This window comes from Diospyros lotus, chromosome 12 (genome assembly GCF_014633365.1).
Source record: "Diospyros lotus cultivar Yz01 chromosome 12, ASM1463336v1, whole genome shotgun sequence".
Taxonomy (NCBI): domain Eukaryota; kingdom Viridiplantae; phylum Streptophyta; class Magnoliopsida; order Ericales; family Ebenaceae; genus Diospyros; species Diospyros lotus.
Genome location: NC_068349.1, coordinates 14,752,160 through 14,759,536, shown reverse-complemented (window position 1 = coordinate 14,759,536; position 7,377 = coordinate 14,752,160). Strand labels below are relative to the sequence as shown.

At 30.8% G+C, this 7,377-nt stretch overlaps 1 non-coding gene across 1 annotated transcript; it reads left to right on the top strand.

Annotated features, from left to right (window-relative positions):
* The first annotated feature begins 4,750 nt into the window (after positions 1 to 4,750).
* Positions 4,751 to 4,857, top strand: LOC127787763 (small nucleolar RNA R71). Its single transcript, XR_008020227.1, has one exon. It is a non-coding gene; the product is annotated as a small nucleolar RNA R71 (small nucleolar RNA).
* The last annotated feature ends 2,520 nt before the right edge of the window (positions 4,858 to 7,377 follow it).

Below are 7,377 nucleotides of genomic sequence, written 5' to 3'. Positions count from 1 at the left end.
AGAGTGGGCCCTTACACTAAAAATAGCTTTTGAATCAATCGAGTGTTCAATTTATTTTCAAAATAATCAAGTATTGTTATGTTACAATTGACTATCATAAAAACCTACTCGAGTATGTTCTTACACAATCTATATTTCATAAAGTTAAATTGAGTATGGTACTTTGTATAATTGAGTATTATTTCCTCACACTTGAGTAAACTTTTAAGAAAATCGAGTATTGAAATATGAGCTTATGTTTTTCAATCGAGTAATGCTCAGTGAGCTTTTCAAAACTAGTCGATTATGTGTTTTAGCAACATCCTTTCCAATCGACTATTAATGTTCTCATACTCGAGTAATTTATATAAGCTCTCAATTTTCTTGAAATCAGTTGAGTGAGGAGTTATTATCATTCGAGTCTCTTTTTGATATCAAAATTCAAAGCATCTCTTTAATCAAGTATAACTTTCTCATCAATAGACTAATGTATTTTGCTAATCAAATGTCTATATATGTTAGTTGAGTAAAGATTGGATTGCATCTGGCTAAGTCTTTGATCTTAAATGTAATCAAGTAACCAATATTTGTACTCGAGTAAATGCTTTTGTTAGTCGAGTAAGCTTAGCCCTGTAATCGAGTGTTTAATGCAAACTCTCTATAGCTTCTGAGTTAATTAAGTAATGACTTGGTAATACTCGAATGAGATTTATATATAATCAATAACTTGAAATATCCAATCGAGTATGCTCATATATTAGTCGAGTATATCTATAAGTTAGTCGAGTAACTGGTATCAAAAATTAAAATATATAATTGTTACTCAAAGAAGAAAAAGATGACAGTTTCTACCGTTGGAGCTTTAATTCTTTATCCTATGAAATCTAACTATGTTCTCTCATATAAAAATGATAAATATGGTTATACACAGTGTGCTAAATGATTTATCCATATATTACGCATATGATTTTAACAAATTTAACTATTATAAGTCAAATCAAAGAAGTTGTGAGTATATACAGGAATCAAAGCAAATCTCAAGTAAAAAACTTTTATAAAAGGCCAAGTGTTGCAAGAGATCAAGTTACTGATGTCCGAGCAATGTCAAGCTAACTTGAACCTAGACAAAGCGAAGCTGAAACCTTTTTCAGCCATTATCTGAAACCTTTTTCAGCCATTATCTGGTGAGCCTCATGCAAATCTTCTTGAACCAGAAATTAGGAACAAGAGAGTTGAGTGCTTTATTCATACTTTTCTTGTTTATTCCCTCATGTGATGTACTTCTTATTCTTTTAGGGAAATTTTTGTTGTAAGCTTAATCCTTTATTTCATCTTCCAACAAGTTTTTATAAGGGTTATACCTTACCCCTTAAAAGGTATGTTATGGTGTTGCTTTATTGTTAAAAGTAAAGGTTGTTGCTTAGCCTATAAAAGCAGAGGTTACTGCTTAACCTGCAAAAACAAAGATTACAACTGCTCCTTTAAAAGTTGGGGTTCTTACTTAACCCGTTAAAAGTGGAGGTTATAGTTGAATCTATAAAAACTATGTATGGGTTATAATTGAACTCTAAAAATAAAAATCCCATAGTAGATGTTTTTAAATCTTTAGTGAGGAGTTAAGATAATGGACTAGGCATGTTGACCAAACCACTCTAAATTTATTGTGTTTATGGTGCATGCTAAGATAATGGACTAGGCATTTTAACAACATCATTTTTCATCTACCATACAAATGCTTTCATTCATAAATGCAGCTCATAGGATTACCTTTTTTTACTGTCATTCAAATATTTTTTTGGTTGGAATCATCCTAAAAATTATATACCTACCCATCTTCATAACTGTTTTACTTATTCCTTCCTTGAAATACTGCATTTCTTTGTTACATAAACATTTTATGATTAGAACAAGTTTTCATTTGGCTTTTCATAAAACATTCTTTTTATACTATACAATGTATTCTCATTTTTGTCTCATTTATCGTTAAACATCTACGCTTTAGTTCTCATGACCTACACAACAATTTTCCAAACATTAGTTTTTCATTGCATAATTAAAAGCTTTTTAAATCTATCCAATTGCATATTTATCTAGTAATGCATACATTTGATCTTATGTGTTTCAAACTATTCCTCTCTAAATACAAAAAAGGTTCCTTCAAGCTCTTCCTTAAATGCATTCTTCTTATATGAATATATTCATATAACATATGTTTAAAGTATTTCAAAATTATCTTTGTGAAAACTTTCTATAGTGCATATAAATTATTTGCTGTTGCAATTCCTTTTAGGTTATGGAAAATGTTATTTTTAAATAACTTTACTACATCATATTTCAAATATTATTAAAAAATATTCAAAACATCCAATTTAGCCCCTCTTGGATGATATTTCAGTTATGATGAAGAGCATATGTTTTTCAATAAATTTAAAGCAAACTAATATGAATGCTCTAGTTGGTTCAATTGATGAGTCATCTCTTTGGCATAAAAGGTTAGGGCATTTTAACTATGGTGCTTGATGTGTGATTTATGCACAATTAATTCGGGCAAATATACTCTAGTCAAATATGTATATAGTGATAAAACGAATGTCGATCCTATAAGAATTGGATCACAATACCAAAATAATTTTAATTTAAGCTAAGTTGAACTAATTAATTAATCAGATGAATAAAAAGAAAAATAAATGGAATACTAAATTATTTATAAGAAAAATTAATTAATGAATAAACTAGGATTTAGATTTCATTTAATCTAGATTATGTAATTATCTATTCAATCCAATTCAAAATAAAAAATATTCTTACAGTATTTTATAATTATTTGCATGTGTTTGTGGATTTTTCTTAATTAATTAATTAATATTGAACTTTCAATATTATAATATTATATTTAAAAATGCAACTCCAATTCACGTCACTTAGTATATAATATATATCTAAATAACATATAATATTTAATATACTATTAATTATATTAAATTTAATTATATTATAATAATAATAATTATTATATATAATATTTATTTCTTTGTATTTATATTATAATATTAATTTTGAAATTAATTTTTTGATATCGTTTTTCTTTTCTTTTTATGTCCAAATTCTTGAAATAATATCATTTGTTAGGTTCTTATAAAAAGAAATTAAAATAATATAAAATTCATATAAATACACATTTTAAGTAAAAATAATAGCACAAGGTTAATTTTAAAAATTAGATTAAAATATGTATATAATTAAACCCTATCAAATACCCCCACACTTAAATACATTAAATGTAATCGTCTCATTATATATTCTAAGCCTAAGTGTTCCTTACTGGACATCAGTCAAGGCTCTCTCTATGGCAAGAAAAAGTATTCCTAAAATTAAGGACATATCATAATTTTCTTCCATGTCCAGAACAAATAAGTCAACAAGAAAAATAAATTTATCCACTTTTACCAAAATGTCTTCCACTACTCCCTTCGAATATTTGATACTTCTATCAGTCAATTGAAGAGAAACGATGGTAAGTGTTGGTTCTTTTAATCCAAACTTCCTAAAAATAGAAAATGGCATCAAGTTTATGCTTGCACCAAGGTCACATAAAACTTTATCAAAATTAATTTCACCAATAGTGCAAGGAATAGAAAAGCTCCCTGGATCCTTGAGTTTTGTTGAAAGCTTATTCTGTAAGATGGTTGAACACTTCTCCATTAGGATGACTATTTCATGCTCCTCTAGTTTCCTCTTATTTGATAAGATATCATTCATGAACTTCACATAACTGGGCATTTGAATTAGAACATTAGCAAATGAGATGTTTATGTGAAGCTTATTGAACAGCTCTAGAAACTTCTCAAATTACTTATCCAGTTTGTGTTTACGCAACCTCTAAGGGAATAGAATTGGAGGAACATACGACTTAATCGGTGGCAGAGTAACCTTCTCTTTTTTAGCTGCTAGTTCAGGCTCATCATCTTGATCAGTTGTCTCTTTAGTTGTACTATTTTCTTTTGCCACACTTGGTCTCTTAACATGGATTTTTGGCAGCTGCACCTCAATCCTTATTGTGATCGCATTCTCTTGCTCCTTTGGGTTATCTTTTGTATTACTTGGCCACGTGCTCGATTACTTTTCAGTGAGAAGTTTTGCCAACTGCCCAATTTGATTTTCTATATTCTTAATTACCGTATCGATCCATTCTTGAAGCTTAGAGACCCCTTCTTCCTATTCTCCTTTTTCTTTTTGTGGTTTTCCCTATTTTGGTGGATTCTTAATATTTTGATTGTTGCCATATGAGAAGTCATGATGGTTTCTCCAGTCGGGATTGTATGTCTGAGAGAATGGATTGTTGTGCTCCCGTTGAAAATTTTGTTAGCGTTGGAAATTTTGTGTATAGGCAACATGCTCCGTAAAGGAAGGATCCATGATGACTAATGGGCATTTTGAAGATTGATGATTCGCCTCACATGTTGCACAAACAGGAAGAGATCCTTGCACCATATTAGCGGATGAGGAGTTTTTGAATACTTCCATCTGTTCTGACAAACCATCAATCTTAGCTAGCATCAAAGTACTCACATATACTTCATGCACTCAAGCTGCTCTTTTATGTGAATTCCTATCTGGAAACATTACAAATTGCTTATTCATTGTTTCAAAAAGATCATGTAGTTCCCTAGCCAATTTATTTCGAATGGAACCACCTGCTATAGAGTCAATGACTGAGTGGCTATAGGGAGTCAATCTAGCGTAAAAATAATGATTTTGTGTTGGTAATGGGAAACCATGACTTGGACATTTCCTCAACAAGTCCTTGAATTGTTCGCATACCTCATGAAAGTTCTTAGATTTAGCTTTCTGGAAAGTTGAAATTTTATGCTTAAGCTTGCTGATCTTAGCCAGTGAAAAATATTTCAGTGTAAACTTATGAACCAAATCCTCCCATGTAGTAATGTTGCGAGCTAGTAAGGAATGCAACCACTCCCGGGCTTTGTCTTTTAAGGTGTGAGGAAAGAGTTGCATCTGAAATGCTTCTTCATTTATACCTTGATACTTGAAATTTTCACAATATTCTAAAAATGAGAGAGATGATAATACGGATTTCCATCACTTCTCTCATAGAAAGGTATGTTGTTGGAGAACAAGTTGATCACATATGGCCTCAACTAGAAGTTATTGTGCCCATATGAAGGATAAATTATGCTAGACCAATTCTCAACGAATGGACGCATCATGAAATCCCCCATCAAGATATCTCTCTCATTGATCTCAGCTGCATGCACCACTGCAGCGAGTTGATTGGCATTATCACCCATATTATTTTGTTATTGTTCCCTCTTTTCCTTTTGTTCACGACATCTTTGGTGAAAAGTTCGTTCGACCTCCGAATCAAACTCAATAAATCAAGGCGTTCTAAATGGCGCATGCACTATCTCAATCCTAACATAGCAAAGATTGAAATAGATTAGCGTCAGAAATACAAGAAGCGACACAAATATTAAAGTTAATCTTAATTAAAGCACTAATCAAAAGAGCCAATCCTTGGCAAGGATGCCAAAAACTTGTGCGCCTATTTTATCTTGCAAGTGGACGGATCGTAACAAGTAATACAATGATGAATAAAGTATCATTCCCACGAGAATTGGCTAATAATTCCTACTTTAACCACTCTTAATTTAAACAAAACACACACGGTTAATAATGTTATTAATAATTAGTGTTCTAAAACACTAATTGGAAAAACACAAAAATAACTCTTTTGGTTTTGGAACTCAAAAATCGAAGTCGCTAGGGTTCATGAATCCACCATCGTTCTTTTTATGATTTAATCTTTCATTACTCGGATTTGCTAACTCTTGCATTGGGTTGAAAATCAATGATCCTATGACAATCAAAAGCCTCTCTTGATGGACATTTGATTCTATGCCTATATATGAGATTAATTATCTCTAATCAACTTATAAATATATAAGCATGCATTCATCCTGATTGATCATCTCATACAATTTCACAAGGCATAATGGTATCTCTACCTATTATCGAACCTTATGTTGTTTATTAATATGTGCTAATTCATATTGAATCTCTCGAAAGCAATATAAATCACAAACACGCTTTGATGGTGGCTAAGCATCAAAACAAAATAAGAGTATAATGAACAATCATCCCAAATAACAAAAATACAACAAAAACTAATTAACTTTGAATTAAACAAACAATGAACGAGGTTTCATCATTCGCCCTAACTATAAAACACCTAACCCAACATGCTTTTAATCAATGGAGGAATGATAAAAACGAAAGTCATGATGTAGGATAAAAGAAAGAACAAAAAAATAAAACTAAAACTTGAGTTCCCTAAAAATCTTCTTTGTAACACCCAGTGTTCCTGGTGTTAAGAGAATGAGAAAGGAAGTGAGAAACTTCTCAAAAAAAATGCCCTTGAGAAGATGTTAGATCTTTGAGAATAATGGTGCCCTATGAGAGGGGCATTTTGATAATTTGGATAGTAAAGTCCAATAAATGATATTTTGATAAATTAAAAATAATTCCTAGGTGGAATTAAGCAAGGAAGTGAATTAATTTCTTATTTTTGTATTTATGTGGAGATAAATGGGATTAATAATTCACAAGGGGCATTTTAGTAATTTGGAGTAAAATTCCATAAAGGAATTAAATTATGAAAAATAGGGAAAATGGTGAATATTCAATTATGTGAGAAATAATTGATTTTTCCTAAATTTGGTGAATTAATGTAGTGATGCTACATGGATGGATGAGATGGAAACTTGGGAGCCAAGATTGGTGTCTTGTAGTGACACATGGCAAGATGTGGTCCAAGTTAAAAGAGAGAATTAAATAAATGCAAAAGAAAGGGTATTAGTCTTTCAAGCATTAAATGAGAGGTATGATGGTGTTGGATTAAAAGAAATAAAACTAGTCATGCATTTATGGTGGAAAATGGGAGAAATAAAATAAATGCCTATGAAAAAGGATTATGTCTTTCAAGTTGTCATGGTGAAATTAGTCTCCCAAAAATTTATTTGAAATATGTCTTTCAAGAGATATATATGCATGATGGATGAAAATAGTCTCATTAATTTAAATGGGAAATAAATGAAAATTCAAGGGATGAGATTGATTCTTGGAATTAGAAAGTGATCTAAAGGCCATCATCTAGTCTTGAAAGTTGGCAAGGATTGCCAACATATATAATAATGAATTAAATTAAAGACTAATTTTGGATGGCTAAGATTAATTCTTGGATAGACATATGGATTGTGCTTTCTTTAAATGGTTGAGATTTAAACCTAACCAAGCACTTGGATTGTGTTTCTTTGGAGGGATGAGATTTACTCTCATAAAGTGGGGAAAGATCCAAAGGCCAAGAATGAGTCTTTCATGGAT